Source organism: Papio anubis, chromosome 2 (genome assembly GCF_008728515.1).
Source record: "Papio anubis isolate 15944 chromosome 2, Panubis1.0, whole genome shotgun sequence".
Lineage (NCBI taxonomy): Eukaryota > Metazoa > Chordata > Mammalia > Primates > Cercopithecidae > Papio > Papio anubis.
Genome location: NC_044977.1, coordinates 149782678 through 149809064, shown reverse-complemented (window position 1 = coordinate 149809064; position 26387 = coordinate 149782678). Strand labels below are relative to the sequence as shown.

Genomic DNA, 26387 nt, shown 5'->3' with positions numbered 1-26387 from the left:
TAGTCTGTCAAATGCTGAGCTCACAAAAAAGTAAAGCTTTCAGCGAACCTGGAGGAACCTGTCAATATGAGTAACCAAGACTTTTGGCCTTTAATGCTTTTAAAGTAGACAAGGACTCAGAAACCACATGAAGTGCAGAGCTGGTATTGAGGGTTCCACCATTTTTTACACATTCTCAGTGCAAGAATGGACAGGGGAGGCTGGTTTAAAAAAAAAAAAATCAACCAACGGCAAAGGAATAACAAGAAAATGTCTCTGCCTAGCTACAGACTCTAGAAACTGCGGGTTGCTGGGGGAAGTAACACCTAAAAATCCTCAGATTCAGAAATGACAATGACTCCCAATTAAAGAAAAAACAAAAATAACTCTCCTAGACACAGCAAAACATTAAAAATAAAGAGATCTTTAAAAAGGTAGAGAATGATACCAAAGGCACAGGCAACAAAAAAATAGACATACTAGACAATGAAAAATTTAAAATTCCACATACAAAAAGACAATACTAACAGAGTAAAAATGTTCCCACTGAACAAGGGAAAATATTTGCAAATCATATATTTGATAAGGAGTTAATATCTAGAATATATAAAGAACTCCTATAATGTAACAATTTAAAAAAAAAGAACCCAAACAACCAGATTAAAAACTAGGCTCAAGTGATCCTCCTGAGTAGTTGGGACTACAGGACATAGTGGCCTGTGCCTGTAATCCCAGCTACTCAGCAGGCCAAAGCAGGAGAAAAACTTGAGCCCAGGAGTTCAAGACCAGCCTGGACAACATAGCAAGATCCCATCTTTTACAAAAAAATTAAATTAAAACTAGGCAAAGGATTGAAATTTATATTTCCCCAAAGAAGATATACAAGTGGCCAAGAAGCATGTGAAAAGATGCTCAACATCCCTAATGATTTGGGAAATACAAATCAAAACCACAATGAGATACCGCCTCACACCAATTAGGATGGTGTGTTTGCTACTATCAAACAAACAGAAAATAACAAGTGTTAGCAAAGGTGTAGTGAAATTAGAATACTTGTGCACTGCTGGTAGGAATGTAAAATGGTACAGTCACTGTGGAAAATAATATGGCAGTTTCTCAAAAACGTAAAAATAAAATTACCTTATGATGCAGCATATACCCATATACTTTTGGGTATATACTCCAAAAAAAATTGAAAGCAAGGTCTCAAAGAGCTTTTTGTATAACCATATTCCAGCAGCATTATTCACAATGGTTAAAATGTAGAAGCAACACAAGTGTCCACTGACAGATAAATGGATCATCAAAATGTAACAAACACATAGAGTATTATTCAGCCTTAATAAGGCATGATATTCTGACATATGCTACATTGATGAACTGTGAGGACATGACACAAAGTGAAACAGGCCAGTCACAAAAGACAAATATTGTATGACTCCCCACATATGAGGTACCCAGAGTAATCTAATTCACAGAGACAGAAAGTAGAATGGTGGTTATCAGGGGCTGGGAGGAAGGAGGAATGGGGAATTACTGTTTAATTCATACAGCGTTTCAGTTTTGCAAGATGCAAGTTCTGGAGATAGATGGTGGTGATGGTTATATAACAATATGAATGTACTTCCTAACACTGAACTGTGTACTTACAAATGGTTAAGATGGGCTGGGCGCGGTGGCTCACACCTGTAATCCCAGCACTTTGGGAGGCTGAAGTGGGTGGCTCATCTGAGGTCAGAAGTTCAAGACCAGCCTGGCCAACATGGTGAAACCCCATCTCTACTAAAAATACAAAAAATCAGCCAAATGTGGTGGTGGGTGCCTGTAATCTCAGCTACTCAGGAGGCTGAGGCAGGAGAATTGCTTGAACCCAGGAGGTGGAGGTTTCAGTGAGCTGAGATCACGCCATTACACTCCAGCCTAGGCAACAAGAGCAAAACTCCATCTCAAAAAAAAAAAAAAAAGAAAGAAAAAGAAAACAAAATACAACTGCTATTTACAAGAAACATGCCTAAAGTATACCCATAGAAAGTAACAAAATGAAAAAAGATGATGTGTCTCTATAAACATAGACAAATAGTCTTTAGAGTAAGAATATTATTGAGGATAAAGAAGACAGTGATTAAAGAAAGGTGGTATTTAGAAGGAAGACACAAATAGACAAAGATAATCTGAATTAATACATTTCATAACATAATTTACAAATTTATCAAACATATAAAGCAAAAACTGACTATTTTACAATGAGAAACTAAGAAATTCACAACCATACAAGACAATTTTAATACACACCTCTCAGTAATAAAGAGACAAAAACTGAAATCAGTAAGGGCACATAAAATGTGAGTAACTCTGTAAGTTTGATCTAAGAGATGTAGGCAGATATCTGCTCCCAAAATGCAAGCGTGCGCCTTGTTTACCAAAGAATTATCTCCCAAACAATGTCAACAAGGACCCATATGTTAAACTATAAGTAAATTTATGATTAGCAACAAAATTAATACAGATCAATACAAAAATTAATAAACACTTGGAGTATATAATGGTAAAGAAAACCCAATGCCAACAAAGAATAAATACTTAGTAATAAATGTAGTAAGAAATGCATAACACCTATCAGAAAGAATTAAAAACACATGTCTGGCCGGGCACAGTGGCTCACGCCTGTAATCCCAGCACTCTGAGAGGCTGAGGCGGGCGGACCACCTGAGGTCAGGAGTTCTAGACCAGCCTGGCCAACATGGCAAAACCCCATCTCTACTAAAAATACAAAAATTAGCTGGACACGGTGGCACATGCCTGTAATCCCAGCTACTTGGGAGGCTGAGGCAGGAGAATCACTTGAACCTGGGAGGTGGAGGTTGCAGTAAGCCAAGATCGCACCATTGCACTCCAGCCTGGGCAATGGAGCAAGACTCCATCTCAAAAGAAAAAAAAAAAAGTCTAAACAAAACTTTGTATAAAAATGTTCATAGTAATATTATTGAAATAGTAAAAAAGTATAAATAATGCAAATGTCCACCAACTGATAAGGAAATATGGCATATATGATGAAATATTATTTTGCAATATAAAGGGTTGATTATTGACATAATCTGCAGCATGCATAAACCTTGAAAATGTTATGCCAAGCCACATACTATATGATTCCACTTATATGAAATATTCAGAATAGGCAAATCCATAGACTCACAACATAGATTAGTAGTTTCCAAGGCTGGGAAGAGAAGGGGATGGGAAGTAACTGCTAATGAGTATGGGGTTTTTTAAAGAGTGATTAAAATGTTCTGGAACTCGGTAGTGATGATGGCTGCACATATTTGTAAATATACTAAAAACCACATCTTTATACATCTTTAAAAAAACGATGTTATAGGGCTGGGCGCGGTGGCTTACACCTGTAATCCCAGCACTTTGGGAGGCCAAGGCGGGCAGATCTGTGATCAAGACCAGCTGGCTAACACGGTGAAATCCTGTCTCTACAAAAAATTAGCTGGGCATGGTGGTAAGCACCTGTAGTCCCAGCTACTCGGGAGGCTGAGGCAGGAGAATCGCTTGAACTCAGGAGGCAGAGGTTGCAGTGAGCCAAGATCGCACCACTGCACTTCAGCCTGGGGACAGATTGAGACTCTATCTCAAAAAAAAAAAAGGATATTATGACATGTGAATTGTATCTCAATAAAGCTTTAAAAAAAAAAAAAAAAAAAAAACCTGTATGAGGAAAATGTTAAAATACTCCCAAAAGAAACTAAAAGAAGATGAACACTAGAAAGATATATGATATTCTTGGATAAGACAATTCAACATTATAAAGATATAAATTCTCCCAAGTTAATTTATAAATTCAATACAATGATAATAAAAATACTAACAAACCATTTTATGGAGCTGAATAAGTTATTAAAATTCATATGAAAAAACAAACATATAAGAATAACAGGAAAGTACTAAAACAAAAAAACTACAAAACAAGACTAGACTTACCAGACATTAAAATATACTATAAGGCTTCTATAACCAAAACACTGCGGCACAGGTGCATGAATAGACAAATTCATCAAGCTGTGTAATTAAAATACTATATGTATAACTTTTTGAATCTATCAAATTTCAAATAAAAGTATTTTTTGAGGATTTTTTGGAGACAAAGAGTCTTACGCAGTCTGCTGCCCAGGCTGGAGTCCAGTGGCACAATCACAGCTCACTGCAGACTTAATATCCTAGCCTCAAGCAATCCTCCTGCCTCAGCCTCCCAGGTAGCTGGGACTACAGGTGTGTGCCATCACCCCCCACTAATATTTTTTGTATTTTTAGTAGAGATGGGGTTTCACCAGTCTCATACTCCTGGGTGCAAACCTCCTGCCCGCCTCAGCCCTGCAAAGTGCTGGATTATAGGTGTAAGCCACTGCACCAGGCCCAAAAGTGGTTTGTTTGGTTTTTTGTTGCCCAGGCTGGACAGTGGCTTAATCTCGGCTCACTGCAGCCTCCGCCTCCCAGGTTCAAGTGATTCTTGTGCCTCAGCCTCCCGAGTATCTGGACTACAGGCACCTGCCATCACACCTGACTAATTTGCTTGTATTTTCAGTAGAGACGGTCTTTGCTATGTTGGCCAGGCTAGTCTCGAACTCCTAACCTCAAGTGATCTGCCCATCTCAGCCTCTCAAAGTGCTGGGATTACAGGTGTGAGTCACCACGCCCAGCCTCAAAAGTGTTCTGGTTTTGTTTTGTTTTGTAAACCATGGTTTTACCTCTGGTTAGTGGGACTAAAAACAGGAGGAAGACTTTTCTTTTTAAGAATATTTTAAAATTGAGGGTAGGGCACAGTGGCTCACACCTGTAAGGCAGAAGAACCCTGGAGGTGGAGGTGGCACTGAGATCACACCACTGCACTCCAGCCTGGATGACAGAGCAAGACTCCTCCAGAAAAGAAAAAAAAAAGAAGAAAAGAAAAGAAAAGGAGGAAGCATTACTGAAGGCAACAGCAACTCCAAGTACAGTGGAAACAAACCGAAAGTAGGGCTGAAAAAAATATAGAAGAAAGAGTTCCGCATAGTCCCAGCTACACTGAAGGCTGAGGTGGGCAAAATTAGCCAGGCATGGTGGCACATGCCTGTAATCCCAGCTACTCAGGAGCCTGAGGCAGGAAAATTGCTTGAGGCTGGGAGATGGAGGTTGCAGTGAGCCGAGAACGTGCCACTGCACTTCAGCCTAGCTGACAGAACGAGACTCTGTCTTAAAAAAAAGAAGAAGAAGAAGAAGAAGAAGAATATTGTAAAATTGAAAGCATCCAAATGTTAATAATAACAAGTCAGAAAGGCAAACCTGAGATTCTAGGCCCAGAATAGTCTAGAAAGCACAAATGGCCTACTTTCCTCATTCTTAGCACCTGATTTCCTATCTTCTTGAGGAAATACTGGAATCTGTGCAAGAAAACCAAGAGCTAAGAATAAGGATAGATACAATCAGGAGTGCTTTCATGGAGAGCTATCTGACACAATAAAATTCATACACAATGAGAACTAGAAAATATAAACTGATCTTGGCTGGGCGCAGTGGCTCACGCCTATAATCCCAGCACTTTGGGAGGCCGAGGTGCACAGATCATGAGGTCAGGAGATTGAGACCATCCTGGCTAACATGGTGAAACCCTGTCTCTACTAAAAATACAAAAATTATCTAGGCGTGGTGGCACAGGCCTGTAGTCCCAGCTATTCAGGAGGCTAAGACAGGAATCGCTTGAACCCGAGAGGCAGAGTTTGCAGTGAGCCGAGATCATGCCACTGCATTCCAGCCTGGGCAACACAGGAAGACTCCGTCTCAAAAAAAAAAAAAAATAGAACAAAGAAAATATAAACTGAGAGTCTCCTATTTCAGACAGGAAAATTTTACCAAAAGCAGACTGGTTACTTAAGATAGATTTAAACTAACTGTGCAAAATTAACCAAAATTGCCATTAGTCACAATATGAAAAATTGCTTTACTCTGCCTACGTCAATAGGAATCCTAATAAATAAATAGTTGGTGGGCTGATAATTACTCTACCCTTGCGTTACTTAAGATGATTTTTAAAAGTCAGAAAATGTTTTACATAAATTAGTAAGTCGAATTAATAGTTCTGTTTTTGCTCACAGCCAATCTGAGTCAATTACTGCAGTTAATTTTTACAAACAGGAAGAAGTATTAAATAAGTCAAAAGCTCCTAATATTAACACATAGATAGGTAATAGAAAGACAACAGACGAACCTAGATATATGGTCTATCAAGGCTCTATTTAACAGTTGGTCAGAATGCTTTATTATATACCTACAGTTAAGCAAAAAGAAAAAAAAATCTGTGCTACATTTCCTAGTTTAATGACAGAGACATATACTATCACTTTTATTCTCAAACACAGTAACTTTTCTGGCTCCATATTCAATTTACCAGACATACCAATATCCCTGTTCATAACAGCATCATTAGCCATAGCATCTCCATGAAATACAATCGTTTTTCCAGACATGGTACTTCTGCTCTGTGACTAACAACAGAACATTGTCACTATTATTGCTATTATAGTTTTTGTTTTGTTTTGAAGATATGGGGTCTTACTACATTGCCCAGGCTAGAAAGCAGCAGCTATTCACAGGCAGGATCATTGCATACTACAGCCTTGAATCCCTGAGCTCAAGCAATCCTCCCACTTCAGCCTCACAAGTAGCTGGGACTATAGGCTGTGCCACTGTGCCCAGAACTGTTAGGTTTTTTATTTTTCCTGCCTTTGGGAACACTTTTAGCTTTTTTCTCTTCTGTCATCGAAACCTTAAAATTGTATGTCATTTCTTGACATCCATATTTCCTTTTAGCCTACATGTTTAATTTCTTTTTGTTTCTATTATTAATATACTTAAGTTCAAGGGTACACGTGCACAACATGCAGGTTTGTTACACAGGCATACATGTGCCATGTTGGTTTGCTGCACCCATCAACTCGTCATTTACATTAAGTATTTCTCCTAATGCTATCCCTCCCCCAGTCCTCCACCCCCCGACAGGCCCCAGTGTGTGATGCTTCCCACCCTGTATCCAAGAGTTCTCATTGTTCAGTTCCCACCTATGAGTGAGAACATTTGGTGTTTGGTTTTCTGTCCTTGTGACAGTTTGCTCAGAATGATGGTTTCCAACTTCATCCATGTCCCTACAAAGGACATGAACTCATCCCTTTTTATGGCTGCATAGTATTCCATGGTGTATATGTGCCAAAATTTCTTAATGCAGTCTATCATTGATGGACATTTGGGTTGGTTCCAAGTCTTTGCTATTGTGAATAGTGCCACAATAAACATACGTGTGTATGTGTCTTTACAGTAGCATGGTTTATACTCCTTTTGGTATATAACCAGTAATGGGATTGCAAGGTCAAATGGTATTTCTAGTTCTAGATCCTTGAGGAATCGCCACCCTGTCTTCCACAATGGTTGAACTAGTTTATACTCCTACCAACACTGTAAAAGCTTTCCTATTTCTCCACATCCTCTCCAGCATCTGTTGTTTCCTAACTTTTTAATGATCGCCATTCTAACTGGCATGAGATGGTATCTCACTGTGGTTTTGATTTGCATTTCTCTGATGACCAGTGATGATGAGCATTTTTTCATGTGTCTGCTGGCTGCATAAATGTCTTCTTTTGAGAAGTGTCTGTTCATATCCTTTGCCCACTTTTTGATGGGGTTTTTTTTTTCTTGTAAACTTGTTTAAGTTCCTGTAGATTCTGGATACTAGCCCTTTGTCAGATGGGTACATTGCAAAAATTTTCTCCCATTATGTAGATTGCCTGTTCACTCTGATGGCAGTTACTTTTGCTGAGCAGAAGCTCTTTAGTTTAATTAGATCCCATTTGTCTATTTTGGCTTTTGTTGCCATTGCTTTTGGTGTTTTAGTCATGCACTCTTTGCCCATGCCCATGTCCTGAATGGTATTGCCTAGGTTTTCTTCTAAGATTTTTATGGTTTTTAGGTCTAATGTTTAAGTCTTTAATCCATTTTGAATTAATATTTGTATAAAGTGTAAGGAAGGGATCCAGTTTCAGCTTTCTACATATGGCTAGCCAGTTTTCCCAGCACCGTTTATTAAATAGGGAATCCTTTCCCCATTTCTTGTTTTTGTCAGGTTTGTCAAAGATCAGATGGTTGTAGATGTTCTGTTCCATTGGTCTATATCTCTGTTTTGGTACCAGTACCAAAACTGTTGTGGTTACTGTAGCCTTGTTGTATAGTTTGAAGTCAGGTAGCGTGATGCCTCCAGGTTTGTTCTTTTGGCTTAGGATTGTCTTGGCAATGTGGGCTCTTCTGTGGTTCCATATGAACTTTAAAGTAGTTTTTTCCAATTCTGTGAAGAAAGTCATTGGTAGCTTGATGGGGATGGCATTGAATCTGTAAATTAATTACCTTGGGCAGTATGACCATTTTCACAATATTGATTCTTCCTATCCATGAGCATAGAATGTTCTTCCATTTGTTTGTTTCCTCTTTCATTTCCTTGAGCAGTGGTGTGTAGCCCTCCTTGAAGAGGTCCTTCACATCCCTTGTAAGGTAGATTCCTAGGTATCTCTTTGAACCAATTGTGATTGGGAGTTCACTCATGATTTGGCTCTCTGTTTGTCTGTTATTGGTGTATAAGAATGCTTGTGATTTTTGCACATTGATTTTGTATCCTGAGACTCTGCTGAAGTTGCTTATCAGCTTAAGGAGATTTTGGGCTGAGACGATGGGGTTTTCTAAATATACAATCACGTCATCTGCAAACAGGGACAATTTGACTTCCTCTTTTCCTAACTGAATATCCTTTATTTCTTTCTCTTGCCTGAATGCCCTGGTCAGAACTTCCAAAACTATGTAGAATAGAAGAGGTAAGAGAGGGCATCCTTGTCTTGTGCTGGTTTTCAAAGGGAATGCTTCTAGTTTCAGCCCATTCATTATGACAGTGGCTGTGGGTTTGTCATAAATAGCTGTTATTATTTTGAGATATGTTCCATCAATACCTAGTTTACTGAGAGTTTGTAGCAGGAAGGGCTGCTGAATTTTGTCGAGGCCTTTTCTGCATCTATTGAGATAATTAGGTGGTTTTTGTCGTTGGATCTGTTTATGTGATGGATTACATTTATTGATTTGCATAGGTTGAACCAGCCTTGCATCCTAGGGATGAAGCCAACTTGATTGTGGTGGATAAGCTTTTTGATGTGCTGCTGGATTCAGTTTGCCAGTATTTTATTGAGGATTTTTGCATCAATGTTCATCAGGGATATTGGTCTAAAATTCTCTTTTTTTGTTTTGTCTCTGCCAGGCTTTGTTATCAGGATGATGCTGGCCTCATAAAATGAGTTACGGAGGATTCCCTCTTTTTCTATTGACTGGAATAGTTTCAGAAGGAAATGGTACCAGCTCCCCTCTGTACCTCTAGTAGAATATGGCTGTGAATCTGTCTGGTCCTGGAATTTTTTTGGTTAGTAGGCTATTAATTATTGCCTCAATTTCAGAGTTTGTTATTAGTCTATTCAGAGATTCAACTTCATCCTGGTTTAGTCTTGGGAGGGTGTATGTGTCCAGGAATTTATCCATTTCTTCTAGACTTTCTAGTTTATTTGTGTAGAGGTGTTTATAGTATTCTCGGATGGTAGCTTGCATTTCTGTGGGATCGGTAGTGATATCCCCGTTATCATTTTTTATTGCATCTATTTGATTCTTCTCTCTTTTCTTATTAGTCTTGCTAGCGGTCTATCAATTTTGTTGATCTTTTCAAAAAACCAGCTCCTAGATTGATTTTTTGAAGGGTTTTTTGTGTCTCTTATCTCCTTCACTTCTGCTCTTAGTTATGTCTTGCCTTCTGCTAGCTTTTGAATGTGTTTGCTCTTGCTTCTCTAGTTCTTTTAATTGTGATGTTAGGGTGTCAATTTTAGCTCTTTCCTGCTTTCTCTTGTGGGCATTTAGTGCTATAAATTTCCCTCTACACACTGCTTTAAATATGTCCCAGAGATTCTGGTACATTGTGTCTTTGTTCTCATTGGTTTCAAAGAACATCTTTATTTCTGCCTTCATTTCGTTATGTACCCAGTAGTCATTCAGGAGCAGGTTGTTCAGTTTCCATGTAGTTGAGCGGTTTCGAGTGAGTTTCTTAATCCTAAGTTCTAATTTGATTGCACTGTGGTCTGAGAGACAGTTTGTTGTGATTTCTGTAGTTTTACATTTGCTGAGGAGTGCGTTACTTCCAACTACGTGATCAATTTTGGAATAAGTGCGATGTGGTGCTGGAAGAATGTATATTCTGTTGACTTGGGGTGGAGAGTTCTGTAGATGTCTATTAGCTCCGCTTGGTGCAGAACTGAGTTCAAGTCCTGGATATCTTTGTTAACCTTCTGTCTCGTTGATCTAATATTGACGGTGGGGTGTTAAAGTCTCTCATTATTATTGTGAGGGAGTCTAAGTCTCTTTGTAGGTCTCTAAGGAATTGCGTTATGAATCTGGATGCTCCTATATTCAGTGTATATATATTTAGGATAGTTAGCTCTTCTTGTTGAATTGATCCCTTTGCCATTGTGTAATGGCCTTCTTTATCTCTTCTGATCTTTGTTGGTTTCAAGTCTGTTTTATCAGAAACTAGGACTGCAACCCCTGCTTTTTTTGGCTTTCCATCTGCTTGGTAGATCTTCCTCCATCCCTTTATTTTGAGCTTATGTGTGTCTCTGCATGTGAGATGGGTCTCCTGAATACAGCACACTGATGGGTCTTGACTCTTTATCCAATTTTCCAGTCTGTGTCTTTTAATTGGGGGCATTTAGCCCATTTACATTTAAGGTTAATATTGTCATGTGTGGATCTGATCCTGTCATTATGATGTTAGCTGGTTATTTTGTCTGTTAATTGATGCAGTTTCTTAACAGTATCCATGGTCTTTAAAATTTTGCATGTTTTTGCAGTGGCTGGTACCAGTTGTTCCTTTCCACGTTTAGTGCTTCCTTCAGGAGCTCTGGTAAGGCAGGCCTGGTGGTGACAAAATCTCTCAGCATTTGCTTGTCTATAAAGGATTTTATTTCTCCTTCACTAATAAAGCTTAGTTTGGCTGGATATGAGATTCTGGGTTGAAAATTCTTTTCTTTAAGGATGTTGAATACTGGCCCCCACTCTCTTCTGGCTTGTAGAGTTTCTGTTGAGAGATCCACTGTTAGTCTGATGGGCTTCCCTTTGTGGGTAACCCGACGTTTCTCTCTGGCTGCCCTTAACACCTTTTCTTTCATTTCAACCTTGGTGAATCTGACAATTATGTGTCTTAGGGTTGCTGTTCTCGAGGAGTATCTTTATGGCGTTCTCTGTATTTCCTGAATTTGAATGTTGGCCTGCCTTGCTAGTTGGGGAAGTTCTCCTGGATAATATCCTGAAGAGTGTTTTCCAACTTGGTTCCATTCTCCCCGTCACTTTCAGGTACACCAATCAAACATAGATTTGGTCTTTTCACATAGTCCCATATTTCCTGGAGGCTTTATTCGTTTCTTTTTACTCTTTTTTTCGCTAAACTTGTCTTCTTGCTTTATTTCATTAATTTGATCTTTAATCACTGATATCCTTTCTTCCACTTGATTGATTCGGCTATTGAAGCTTGTGCATGCATCACCAAGTTCTCATGCTACGGTTTTCAGCTCCATCAGGCCACTTAAAGTCTTCTCTACACTGTTTATTCTAGTTAGCCATAACCTTTTTTCAAGGTTTTTAGCTGCCTTGCAATGGGTTAGAACATGCTTCTTTAGCTCAGAGAAGAATGTTATTACCTACCTTCTGAAGACTACTTCTGTCAACTCATCAAAGTCATTCTCTGTCCAGCTTTGTTCTGTTGCTGACAAGGAGCTGCTATCCTTTGGAGGAGAAGAGGTGCTCTAGTTTTTAGAACTTTCAGCTTTTCTGCTCTGGTTTCTCCCCATCTTTGTGGTTTTATCTACTTTTGGTCTTTGATGTTGGTGACCTACAGATGGGGTTTTGGTGTGGATGTCCTTTTTGTTGATGCTGATGCTATTCCTTTCTGTTTGTTAGTCTTCCTTCTAACAGTCAGGTCCCTCAGCTGCAGGTCTATTGGAGTTTGCTGGAGGTCCACTCCAGACCCTGTTTGCCTGGGTATCATCAGTGGAGGCTGCAGAATAGCAGATATTGCAGAACAGCAAATATTGCTGCCTGATCCTTCCTCTGGAAGCTTTGTCCGAAAGGAGCACCCGCCTGTATGAGGTGTCTGTTGCTCCCTACTGGGAGGTGTCTCCCAGTTAGGCTACATGGGGGTCAGGGACCCACTTGAGGAGGCAGACTGTCCGTTCTCAGAGTTCAAATGCTGTGCTGGGAGAACCACTGCTGTCAGACAGAAACGTTTAAGTTTGCAGAAGTTTCTGCTGCCTTTTGTTCCACTATGCCCTGCCCACAGAGGTGGAGTCTATAGAGGCAGTAGGCCTTGCTGAGCTGGGGTGGGCTCCGCCCAGTTTGAGCTTCCTGGCCACTTTGTTTACCTACTCAACCCTCAGCAATGGCGGACAACCCTCCCCCTACCCAGCTGCAGCCTCGCAAGTCCATCTGAGACAGCTGTGCTAGCAGTGAGCAAGGCTCCGTGGGTGTGGGACCCGCCAAACCAGGCACAGGACAGAATCTCCTGTTCTGCCAGTTGCTAAGACCATGGGGAAAGTGCAGTATTTGGGCAAGAGTGTCCCATTTTTCCAGCTACAGTCTGTCACAGCTTCCCTTGGCTAGGAAAGGGAAATCCTCCAATCCCTTCTGCTTCCTGGGTGAGGCGATGCCCTGTCCTGCTTCAGCTAGCCCTCTGTGGGCTGTACTCACTGTCCAACCAGTACCAATGAGATGAACCAGGTACTTCAGTTGGAAATGCAGAAATCACCCGTCTTCTGCATCAATCACACTGGGAGCTGCAGACCAGAGCTGTTCCTATTCGGCCATCTTGAACAAAGATCTGTTTAATTTCTTTTAAGGTCAAAAGAACATAGGCCAGGTATGGTGGCTTAAGTTTGTAATCCAGAACTTTCAGAGGCTGAGGCAACAGATCACTGAGGGCCAGGAGTTCAAGACTAGCCTGGCCAACATGGTAAAACCCTGTCTCTATTAAAAATACAGCTATTAGTCAGGCGTGGTGGTACATACCTGTTATTCCAGCTACTTGGGAGGTTGAGGCACAAGAATCACTTGAACCCGGGAGTCGGAGGTTGCAGTGTGTTGATATCATGCCACTGCACTCCAGCCTGGGTGACAGAGCAAGACTCTGTCTCAAGAAGAAAAAAAAAAAAAGTCAAAAGAGCATGAAATATGTTGCAAAAGGACATATAGATCTTAAATAAAATATTTATGTTACAAAGAAGTTAAGATACTCAAAAACCTGGGGATAGAAGGAACACACCCCAACATAATAAAAGCCATATATGACAGATCCACAGCTAGTATCATACTGAATGGGGAAAGACTAGAAAGCCTTTCCTCAAAGATCTGAAACATGACAAGCATGCCCACTGTCACTATTGTTATTCAACAGAGTACTGGAAGTCCCAGCTAGAGCAATCAGACAATAGAAAGCTACAAAGGGCACCCAAATTGGAAAGGAAGAAGTCAAATTATCCCTGTTTGCAGATGATGCAATTTTGTATTTGGACAAACCTAAAGACTCCACAAAAAAAGTATTATTAATAGAAGTGATAAACAAATTCAATAGTTACATGATATAAAATCAACATACAAAAATTAGTAGCATTTCCATATGCCAACAGTGAACAATGAGAAAAAGAAATTTTAAAAGTAACTCCATTTATAACAGCCACATAAAAAACTGAATAACTAGGTATTAACCAAAGAAGTGAAATATCTCTGTAATGAAAACTATAAAACACTGATGAAAGAAATTGAAGAGGACACCAAAAAAATGGAAAAATATTCCATGTTCATGGATTGAAAGAATCAATATTGTTAAAATGTCAATACTACTATCAAAGCAATCTACAAATTCAAGGCAATCCCTATCAAAATGACAATGGCATGCTTCACAGAAATAGAAAAAACAATCCTAAGATTTACATGAAACCACAAAAGACCCAGAATAGTCAAGGCTATCTTGAGCAAAACGAACAAAACTGGAGGAATCACAGTACCTGACTTCAACTATACTACAGAGCTATAGTAACCAAAACAGCATGGGACTGGAATAAAAACAGACACACAGACCAATGGGATAGAACAGAGAATCCAGAAACAAATCTACACACCTACAGTTAACTCATTTTCCATAAAGGTGCCAAGAACATACACTGGGGAAAAGACAGTCTCTTCAATAAATGGTGCTGGGAAAACTGGGTATGCAAATGCAGAAGAAAAAAACTAGACCCATATCACTGGCCATATACAAAAATCAAATAAGGCTGGGCGCGGTGGCTCACGCCTGTAATCCCAACACTTTGGGAGGCCAAGGCAAGCAGATCACTTGAGGTCAGGAGTTCAAGACCAGTCTGGCCAACACAGTGAAACCCCATCTCTACTAAAAATACAAAAATTAGCTGGGCGTGGTGGCACATGCCTGTAGTCCCAGCTACTTGGGTGGCTGAGGCACAAGAACTGCTTGAACCTGGGAGGCGGAGGTTGCAGTGAGCTGTTATCAAGCCACTGCACTCCAGCCTGGGCAACCAAGCAAGACCCTGTCTTAAAAAAAAAATCAAATCAAAATGGATTAAAGACTTAAATCTAAGACCTCAAAATGTGAAACTACTAGAAGAAAATATTGGGGAAAATCTCCAGGACATTGGTCTGGGCAAGAATTTCTTTAGCAGTACCCCACAAGCACAGGCAACCAAAGCAAAAATAAACAAATGGGATCACATCAAGTAAAAAGTTTCTGCACAGCAAAGGATACAATCAATAAAGTGAAGAGACAACCCACAGAATGGGAGAAAACATTTGCAAACTACCTATCTGACAAGAGATTTATAACCAGAATATATAAGGAGTTCAAGCAATTCTAGGAAAAAAAAATAATAATAATAATCCCATTAAAAAATGGGCAAAAGATCTGAATAGACATTTCTCAAAAGACATACGAATGGCAAATAGGCATTTGAAAAGGTGCTCAACATTGCTGATCATCGAACAAATGCAAATCAAAACCACAATGAGCTATCATTTCACCCCAGTTAAAATGGCTTATATCCAAAAGACAGGCAGTAACAAATACTGGTGGGGATGTGCAGAGAAGGGAACCTTCCTAAACTGTTGATGGGAATGTAAATTAGTACAACCACTATAGAGAACAACTTGGACGTTCCTCAAAATACTAAAAATTGAGCTACCATATGATCCAGCAATCCTACTGCCAAAAGAAAGGAAATCAGTATATTGAAGAGGTATCTGCATTCCTGTTTGTTGCAGCACTGTTTACAATAGCTAAGATTTGGAAGCAATCTAAGTGTTCATTGACAGATGAATGAATAAAGAAAATGTGGTACATATATACAATGAAGTACTATTTGGCCATAAAAAAAGAATGAGATCCATGGCTGGGCACGACGGCTCACGTCTGTAATCCCAGCACTTTGGGAGGCCGAGGCAGGCAGATCACTTGAGGCTAAGAGTTTGAGACCAGCCTGGCCAACATGGTGAAACCCCATCACTACTAAAAATACAAAAATTAGCTGGGTGTGGTGGTGCGCGCCTGTAATCCCAGCTACTCAGGAAGCTGAGGCAGGAGAATCGCTTAAACCTGGGAGGCAGAGGTTGCAGTAAGCCGAGATTGTCACTGCACTCCAGCCTGGGCAACAGAGCAGGACTCCGTCTTGGAAAAAAAAAAAGAATAAGATCCAGTCATTTGCAACAACATGGATGGAACTGGAGATCATTATGTTAAGTGAAATAAGCCAGGCACAAAAAGACAAACATTACATGCTCTCACTTAATTGCGGGATCTAAAAATCAAAATAACTGAACCCATGAACAGAGAGAGTAGAAGGATGGTTACTGGAAGCTGCGAAGTGTAGTATGGGCATGTGGGGGATGGTTAATGGGTACAAAAAAATACAAAGAATAAATAAGACCTACTATTTGGTAGCACAAAAGGGTGACTATAGTCATTAATAACTTAATTTTGTATTTTAAAATAACTTAAAGAGTGTATTTGGATTGTTTGTCACTTAAACGATAAATGCTTGAGGGGATGAATACCCCATTCTCCATAATGTACTTATTTCATATTACATGCCGATATCAAAACATCTCATGTACCCCATAAATATATACACCTACTATGTACCCACAAAAATTAAAACTAAAAAAATTAAAAGTTCAGATGATTGAGTTTAGTATTATACATCTTATCTAAGTATGTACTTTCTTCTGTTCACAGTATACCAGTCAGTAAAATAGAGTAATAAAGCTCATAATCATGATTTAATCAATTAGCTGAAATACAAACAAACTTAAGATAACACGTATCTTAAGATTACACAGAAATGGTCTTTTATATATATTTTCTTATTTTTAAAAAATTAATTTATTTTTTTTGAAAGTCTCGCTCTGTCGCCCAAACTGGAGTACAGTGGCATGATCATAGTTCAGTGTAGCCTCAAACTCTTAAGCTCAAGTAATCTTCCCACCTCAGCCTCCTTAGTAGCTGGGATAATGGGTACGTGCCACCACATCTGGCTAATTTTTTTTCATTTGTAGAGATGGGGCCTTGCAAAGTTGCCCAGGATGGTCTTAAACTTTTGGCCTCAAAGTAATTCTTCCCAAAGAGCTGGGATTACAGCATGAGGCACCGTGCCCAGCCTGTTTGTTTATTTATTTATTTTGAAACAGAGTCTCACTCTGTCGCCCAGGATGGAGTGCAGTGGCAAGATCTCAGCTCACTGCAACCTCTGCCTCCCAGGTTCAAGCGATTCCCCTGCCTCAGCCTCCCAAGTAGGTAGGATCACACGCGAATGCAACCACACCCAGCTAATTTTTGTATTTTTAGAAGAGATGGAGTTTCATCATGTTGGCCACACTGGTCTTGAACTCCTGACCTCAAGCGATCCACCCACCTCAGCCTCCCAAAGTGCTAGGATTATTATAGGCGTGAGCTACCACGCCCAGCCTATTTTTTCAATTATAGTAAACAGTGGCACTAGTGAAAGAATGATTAATCAACAATGGCTAATTTTCAAACCACTCACTTATATTTGAATGAATTCTCAACACTTTAGGGGAAAAAAAAAAAAGCTACGCTGGAAAAGACCCAACCAAAAAGAAGATATATTTTTGAGTTCTCCAAGCTATTTTCCCCTATTTCATCTTTTCTTGCACTTAGGATTCTTTGAGGGATGAGATTACGTTATGTCCCTTTGTCAACTTAGTGCTTCACACAGTGCCTGTAACATAATAAGCACTTCACATGTGTCTTTTGAGTAATACACACAAAGACCAACTGGTGAGGAGTCACCATCTCTCTATGCCTACTATCTGGCTGCTGGTTCATATCATCCCCAAGAAAACCAAAGGTAAAAAAGGGTTTGAAGTTGGGTGCGGTGGCTCACATCTGTAATCCCAGCACTTAGGGAGGCCAAGGGAGGTGGATTGCTTGAGTTTAGGAATTCAAGACCAGCCTGGCCAACATGGCAAAACCCTGTTTCTACTAAAAATACAAGAATTAGCCAGGCGTGGTGGCACATGCCTATAATCCCAGCTACTTGGAAGGTTGAGGCACAAGAATCACTTGAACCCAGGAGGCAGAGGTTGCAGTGAGCCGAGATTGCATCACTGCCAGCCTGGGCAATAGAGCAAGGCTCTGTCTCCAAAAAAAAGTGGGGCAGCGGGGGTAGGGGGGCTTGAATTTAAAAGGACAGTAAAGAGAAAACAGAAAAAGGGAGTTGGAAAGTACTATGCTTAGAAATAAAATTCTAATTAGATTACAGCTTATGCCACTAGGAAAGAAAAGACTTATTTATTTATTTATTTATTCTTATGTATTTATTTATTTTGAGATTGGGTCTCACTCTGTTGCCCAGACTGGAGTGCAGTGGCACGATCACAGCTCACTGCAGCCTTGACTTCCTGGGCTCAAGAGATCCTCCCACCTCAACCTCCTGAGTACCTGGGACTACAGGCACATGCCACCAAGCCTGGCTACTTTTTGCATTTTTAGTAGAGACAGGTTTTGCCATGTTGCCCAGGCTGGTCTTGAGCTCCTGGGCTCAGCAATCCGCCCACCTCGGCCTCCCAAAGCACTGGGATTACAGGCATGAGTCACTGCACCTCCCAGAAACGACTTTTAAAACATACAAGCATTTTTAAAACAAAGATAACTTTGGCTGCCATACATAAGGACCAGAGACAGAAAAGGACTGGAAGAAGGAAGGTTAACAGGAAGCTATTACTGCAGTCCACTAAAGAAGGAATGGTGGCCCAGATTACAGTAATATTAATAATAGTAGGAATGGAGAGAAATAGATGTACATTACCTTTTTGCTTCAGGCATTTTTATTAAGAAAAATTATCTTTGGATGGATCAGGTAAAACAAGCATTGATATCTTGTGCAAAATGGGCATTTAATAAATTTATCAATGAATTGGCGGAAATGAAAGCTCAATATGAACATGAAGATAAAAGACAGTTCCTAACTGCTCTAAGTAAACCTTCAACAAAGTATATTGCTCCAAATAAAATTCCACACAGCTGTTGGCAATCATTTAGGAACTATGGTGAGCAGGAGAGGTTACCAGAAGACTGAAGACAGAAAAATGTAGTACTCGTGTTCAAAAAGAGAGAAATGGGATCCTGTCAACTATTGATCATTGAAGTTAAACGTAATTTTAGACGTGATTCTAGAATCATTACTAAGAGAAGTTTGTGAATACTTAGAAAAAGTAGTGATCAGTGCTCGTTTAGCAGCACATATACTAAACGGGAACAAATCAGAGATTAGCATGGCCCCTGTACAATGAAGACACACAAATTAATAAAGCATTCCACATTTTTACTTGACTTAAAAATCCTTTTCTGATACAAAAATCAGTCGGGTGTGGTGGCAAGCTCCTGCAGACCCAGCAACTCGGGAGGCCGGGGAAGGAGAATTGCTTAAATCCAAGAGGCCACTGCACTCCAGCCTGGGTGACAGAGACTCTGTCTCAAAATAAATAAATAAATAAATAAATAAAAATCCTTTTCTGAAAAAAAAGACAAAAATGTAGTAATCAACATACGCTACTGGAATATAGTATAGTTTCACTAAGGACAAGTAACGATAGGGTAAAAAAAAAAGGAGACATATAAAATCTGGGTTTTAGTAAGGCAATGGTCAAAGTTCCTCACACATTCCTTGTGAGAACTTGGAAACATATGAGGTAGATGATGATAAATTAGCTAAATTTCTAATTGGCTGACCAACCTGAACCAAAGAATTAATAATAAAATTTTTTATCACCTTTAAGAGAGGTCTTTAGCAGGTAAAGAACTCTGCCCTCAGCCCGCCTAGACAGCATTTTAGTGAAAAATTTGCATGACGGCAATGCCAAAATTATCAAACTTGTATGTTTACCAAATGCATAGATTTGATATTTATTGGATGGCCAAATCAGGATTTTTTAAATGTCAACAGACTAGAAGCAATCTTACAAAATAAAACTTAATACAGACACATGTAAAGTCCTACCAAAAAATATTCTATTAAAGAATTTAGAGAGTATGACTTTAAGAACGGAGACAGCATGAACAAAGCAATTCAACACTTTTAGTTAACAAGGAAACCAGTAGTAAAACAGGTATCATATATACATAGTACTTGGATGCCCCAACCCATTCTAAGTGACTTATATATATACATTAATTATCTTCAGAATTGTATAAGATAGTCACTATTATTAACCCCATATTACAGATGAGGAGACTTAGGCCCAGAGTGTTTACATAATTTACTCAAGGTTACCCAGCTGATAAACTGCAGAGTTAGGATCTAAACACAGGAAGGCTAGCCCCAAAGTTAATCCTCTTAACTAGTAAACTATTATAAATTAACAGTGTAATGTGGTTGCCAAAGAAGCAAGTCTACTCTTAAAGTACATGCTTTAAAATCAGAGAGGTAACTTACAGTCTTCTATGCTAGTGAATACCTAATTTGGGGTACCATTCTTGTCGGAAGAATGTGGATGAACTAAACAAATTCACAAGTGGGCTATGAGTTCTGTGAGGAGATGCAAACGAAAACAATGACACAAAAGTCACTTACAGAGGTTAAAGACTGATAATATTTTCTAGAGAAGAAAACACTCAGTGGAATGTAAGTATCTTCAAATAGTTGAAAACCCACAATACAGAAGAGACAGTGAGGACACAATTTCTAGTTCAGTGAAAGAAATAATTTTATAAAATAATTTTATAAAAATTAGAGTTGTCCAAACATGGCGAGGTGTGTGCCTACAACCCCAGCTACTTGGGAGGGTGAGGTGGGAGGATCACTCGAGCCCAGGAGTTCCAGACAAGCTTGAGCAACATAGAGAAATCCTGTCTCAAAAATAAATAAATAAGGCCGGGCGCGGTGGCTCAAGCCTGTAATCCCAGGCTTTGGGAGGCCGAGACGGGTGGATCACGAGGTCAGGAGATCGAGACCAGCCTGGCTAACACAATGAAACCCCGTCTCTACTAAAAATACAAAAAAATTAGCCGGGCGTGGTGGCGGCGCCTGTAGTCCCAGCTACTTGGGAGGCTGAGGCAGGAGAATGGCGGGAACCCGGGAGGCGGAGCTTGCAGTGAGCCGAGATCGCGCCACTGCACTCCAGCCTGGGCGACAGAGCGAGACTCCGCCTCAAAAAAATAAATAAATAAATAAATAAATAAATAGAATTGACCGAATATCTTTATCTCAGAAACTATGACACTATCGTCTCTCCAAAAAATATACAAATGTGTATAATTTTGCATAATATTTCCAAGAGTTCACAAGCCTACTTTCATATCTATTCATGCCGCACACCTAGTCATGTATCCCAGATTAAAATGGAAAGGATTTATGTATGAAGAGGTGAGTGTATTTGATTCTCCTTAAAATCCACTACAATTTAAAATTCTATGATCTAAAAGAACGCTCAATCTATGCTTTCTAGTTTCTTCTGAGATCCATTATAACACATATTGCAATAAGAGTTTAAAAGATGATGACAAGGAAGTACATCCCAGTTCATCAGTTATGTTGAGGGTACACAGCTCAGACAGTTAAGAATTTTGGCTGCAAGAGAAAAACTTCCATGTGCCACTTGGACTACATATTCACAAAAGTCGGGGTGGGAGGAATTACATGATCACAAAATGAGAATATGAAGTATTACACACTAGAAAAATTCAGCTTTCTTTTTTAAACACCTAGAAATGAAGAGAACTGAAAAGTAAGAGTTCAGTAAATCTTGGACCTTTATTAACAAATGTAAGTGCCACAGTGCTGAAACTGCAACTGCACAGTCAGAACAACGCTACAGACACCATGTCTACTCTTAGACTAGACTAGTTACAGGCACAAGATGTTCTAATAAACAGCAAATACACCCAGAGCCAGTACATAAGTGTGACAGAATCTGGGGTCTAGGCATTTGATTTTTCTCCTGGTGCTGAGAATGGACACTGCCATTAAAGATTAATTATAGTAATCTGATAGTGATAAAGGTTTAGCTAAATAACAGGCTAACCAATGAAATGGAAAAGGAAGCTGCAATATAGACCAATTAAACTATTTTTATATTTACTTTTAAGGAGAGACAGGGTCATGATTATGCCATATAGAAAATAGATGAATATATACTCACGAGCTGGAAAGAAAAAAACCAGGTAAATAACTTTATTTATTAGGTGAAGATAAATTCAAGCCATTAAGAGAAAACACATGGCCCAGAAAAAAAAAAAAAATAGGTTGTGAAAGTCAAATGAAAAGATACAAAACTCAGATCTCGGGGAGAGAGGGGAAGGAGAAGGCTGTTAAAAGAGAGCCTTGCTGAAAGAGAGCAAATAAGTGAGACAGTGAGTCTATGCCCTCTGAGATGGAATGAGGAAAAGATAAAAGTATTCATGGACTCAAAGGTAGCTTCAGCAGTGAATATGGAAAAGGAATGAACCTGTTCACTGTCTCAACACTAAAAGAGAAATAATATAGGGTCTTTTTCTAAACCAGCATCCATGGCAAGTGCCTAACTAATACAAGACATTTAATACGTGGAGAATTTTCTTACGATTGCATTCCATACATTAGTTCATTCACTCCCTGAAACACACCGAATAGGTGGATGCATCTAATTTACAGATGGAGAAACCGAGATCACACAATAGAATATAGCACAGGCTGGTAAGAGAGACTGGGGCGCTCATCCACTTCGTTGCACTGTCAGCGAGATCCTGGGAAAACCCTTACACTTCTTTGTGAAGAGAGACCTTGGTTTCCAGATTTTCTCAAAGGAGTCTGGGCCCAAAAAGCGATCCTCTACTTCAGAGAAAAGTTCCTTTATGGGGCATATGAGGTTCTTCAAGCACACAAAGCTTAGAAACTCTTTTTAAAAACAAACAAACACCTGGTGGAGACAGAGGCGTGTGAGTCATGAAAGGAGGAGGGAAAAATCGGAAAACCAGATTTAGAAGCCATCCTTCTTTGAAGAGAAGGAGAAAGTAGAAAGCAGCCCTTCCCCTCTTCTACGAGGCGTGACTCAGGGACGTTACCTCCCCCGATTTGCTCTATGCACTAAGAGGGTGACCCTCTCTGGCTTTCGACTCCGGCCCAGACACTCACGGGTTACCCGGCCAGGCCTGGAGAACCCGGGTCTAAACAGATGGGACTCGTGTGGGGGACAAGGGGGCCCCTGGGCGCAGGGAGGGAAACCTGCCCAGGAACGCGCTCGGCCGGGTCCAAAGGCCCTCGGCGCGCAGGCCCGCGCCCTCTCCCTAGACCTTACCGCCTTCGGCTGCAGAAGAATTGGCGGTCAAGCGAGGGTGTCGGGCCGAGCAGGGAGCGCGTCTTCGGGCGCCGCCGCTTCTGTGGCGCCCGCGCTTGGCGGCGGCCGGGTCCCGGTGGACTCGTCTCCCGGGGAGACGCGGCCTGCCCGCTCAAGGCCCAGGAGTTTGAGGCCCCGAAACGCCGACCGTGCGCGCGCCCTCGAGCCTGCCCAAAGAGGAAGGGTCAGGGCGCGCCCCGCGGGCCGTGCAGTGGCAGTAGCGCCGCAGCCGAGATCGCTGCCGATTTCGTCCGCCCTCTCCCTGCCCAGCTACAGCCCCTCTTCCCCCCGCGCGAGCTTTGGCGGCGGAGCAGCACGGTGCGCGCCGATTGGCCCTCGGGATGTGCGACGCCAGGCGCCGCTCCCCACGGATTGGCCGGGCCGGCAGTGCGTGCAAGGAGTAAACAAACCCCGCCCCCAGGCTTCTCTTGGAGAGTAGGGGGCCACCAGATGGAGGGGCGGGCCTCGTGCACTCAGCCACCGCCCCTTGGTTCCCCCTGTGGCCTCCCTGGGAGCCCTCCCGCAGGACCCGACCACCCCGCTTCCCCGCCGCCTCCAGGGACAGCTGCGGGCCTGAGGCCTAGAATTTTAGGCACACTTCCTTCATCCCTCCTGTCTCATACCCCCTACTCCCACCCTGCGACTTGGGTGGGAATCTCTTTTCCAACAGACCCCGAAGCCGGAAAACCCCAGCTCTCTTGGAAAGAGGGGAACTGGGCAGTTCCATCTCGGTCCCCAGGCCTTTGCCGGGTCGCCCTGGGGAAGCATCAGTAAGGGACAGAGGGGCGAGTGATCGTGAGTGAGGCTATGCGTGGAGCCAACTGTGGGACACCTTGAAATTATTCAGACAATGGGTTACAGACCACTGGGAATGTGGAGGTTCTTCAGTATCCAGGCAAGTTAATATCCAAACCAGGACAGGTCATCATGTCCCGCGGAAACTACACACACCCCAAATGCCCGTACACTTGATTCCACATGAAAACATTTTGTTCATTCATTCGTGCCGATGTGAAAAACCCTGTGCAAGCAGCGCGTTAAAACGATTAGATCTTTCTCATTTTACTCCAACCAAATTTTATGTTTGTTTTCGAGACGGGGTCTCGCTGTCACCCAGGCTGGAGTGCGGTGGCAGGATCACGGCTCAGTGGAGCCCTGACCTCCCAGTCTCACAGCCTCCCGAGTAGCTGGGACTACAGCCCTGCGCCACCACACCTGGCTAATTAGAGACGGGGTTTCCCATGTTTCCCAGGCTGGTCTGGAACTCCTGGACTCAAGAGATCCTCCAGCCTGGGCCTCCGAAAGTGGTGGGATTACAGGCGTGAGCCACCGCGCCTGACCCCAGACACTATTCTTGACATGGGGAGACATCAGTGGACAAAATAGAGACAAAAACTCCTACCTTCAGGGAGTTACATTCTAGCAGGATAGGAAAGATAATATGCAAAAGAATAAGCAAAACAAAAACTACATTACATGCTGATATTTGTGCTATGGAAAAAAAAATAAGCAGAGGTGTTGGAGGAATGGCTTCAGTCCTAAATAGAGTGATCAGGGAAGGTAGCACGGAGAAGGTGGTATTTAAGCGAATGTCTAAAGGAGGTGAGGTAAGTAAGAGAGCACTTTCAGATCTTTCTCTGGGGCAGGGCATAATTGCATGTAACTAGTCGTGAGAGTCCAAGAATGTCAAACGCAGTACTCCATTGACTGATTCTAAAATGCAAAAACCCCAATGGAGTGATTACTTCACATTCTCCAGAAACAAATCAATAAAAATTTATTTAGTTTCCACAAGAAATTTTGTTAAGGTTATATTCAACAAATCCTTTTCACTCTAGGTACTACATATACAAAAATCAGCAAGACAGACAAAACATCCATCCTCAAGGAACTCAGTAGCAGAGGAAATGGATTGTAAACCACCTCAATTCAATGTGTAAGTAACCATGATGAAAGTACACACACAAAGTGCTTGGGCTAATGTAGGTAAAGGGGTCGCTGTCACAGAGGAGCTGTAACTATCTTAGGATCTCTTTATCTATAAAAGAAACTCAGTACTAAATTTGGAGTGAAGCTATCAGGGATTCCCTAACCTCTTTATAGGTTAGAGTCTGAAGATACTAGGTTGAACCATATGAAATTGCTGATAGTGGGCAATTTTCATATGGTTCAACTTACTGTCTTGCAGAGGTAGTATGAGGATTTTGCCATGTAATGCATGTAGTAAGTGTTCAATAAATGATGGCAATTATTATATTCATTGTATAATATAGCTTTTGAAAAAAAAAAAGATTTAAAAGTCAATGTTTTGTAACACCTTCCAACACCATTACATAAAATGGGCAGTGAAAGTTTCAAATTTTCCATATACTAGTTTGATTTAGTTGTGAATTTCCATGACCTAATCAGGATATGTTGTAAAAGACAGTAAATGTTAGTTTCACAGCAGGCCAAGAAATTCAGAATAAGGAGGAACAGCTTGGTTTTTAAGCCAAAAACTGAGAATTCTCCAGAACAGAATAAATTGTCAAGTTGCTACAGGGAAGAAAATTCATGTAAATCAATTTTTCATTCCCACTCATAGTTCCAATTTAGCAATTTGCACAACAGTCAGCTTTCTGTCTTCTTTCTTATTTCCCCATTAAGGGATCTTATTTCCTCTGAAAAGGAAAATAAAGTTTCCACCATCTCCAATGCCAGAGAGTAGACATCTGAAATGTGACAGAATATTTATTGATTCTGCAAACACTTATTAAGCACTTATTGTATGCCAAGAACTATGCAAGGCATTGGCAATACAAACACAAATGTCCAAAGAGCTCCATTCACTGGCATTCCTTATGCTTGGAATAATCCCCAGTTCACCCACAACTCACCTGCACATGCCTTCTTATCTAAACTTAAACAACACTTTCTCCAGAAAAGCTTCCCCTGAGTCCCCATCTCCAACTCTTTTCCCATATTTTCTTTGACTTTCTAACATTCATTAAACTTGTAATTACTCACTAGCTACCTGCCTCCCATTAGACTATAAGCTTCTAGAATCAAAGACATATCATTCTAATCACTGTCATCTCCTCAGTGCTTAACAGAAGTTCAATGTTTTTATTGAATAGATGAGAGTCCATAGCCCAGCAAATCTGGAAAGAGGAAAGAGGTATAATAAAGTCCTCTGCTTAGAAATATGTGGGCCACTGAAGAGCCAACACAAAGAGATTGTGAAAAAGACGGGTCCATTCCAGTTAAACCCGAGGCATTTCCATGTGCTGCCCGCTCTCCTGGCACTGGATACTGCTTTTGCAGGTGGAATTACCAGACTCCTGGACCACTGCCTCTCAAACTTTGAGATGCACAGTAATCACTTAGGGAATCTTACAATTCAGGCTGTAAGGTGTGGCTTCAATCCTGTATCTCCAACA

General features: G+C 40.9%; 1 protein-coding gene and 1 non-coding gene across 12 annotated transcripts in view; one reads left to right on the top strand and one right to left on the bottom strand.

Moving 5' to 3' along the window:
* The window catches only part of TFDP2 (transcription factor Dp-2), a 208237-nt gene extending 184945 nt beyond the window's left edge, over positions 1–23292 (bottom strand). For 9 of the 11 annotated variants that reach the window (XM_021934785.2, XM_009201589.4, XM_021934796.2 and 6 more), the window contains exon 1: positions 22930–23034. The gene's annotated coding sequence lies outside the window, so the exon portion shown is untranslated. Of the gene's footprint in view, positions 1–22929 lie in introns of all 11 variants that reach the window. The other 2 variants (XM_021934791.2, XM_021934778.2) reach the window with 1 other exon arrangement.
* Positions 18881–18982, top strand: LOC116273934. Its single transcript, XR_004182435.1, has one exon. It is a non-coding gene; the product is annotated as a U6 spliceosomal RNA (small nuclear RNA).
* Positions 23293–26387: the final 3095 nt, after the last annotated feature.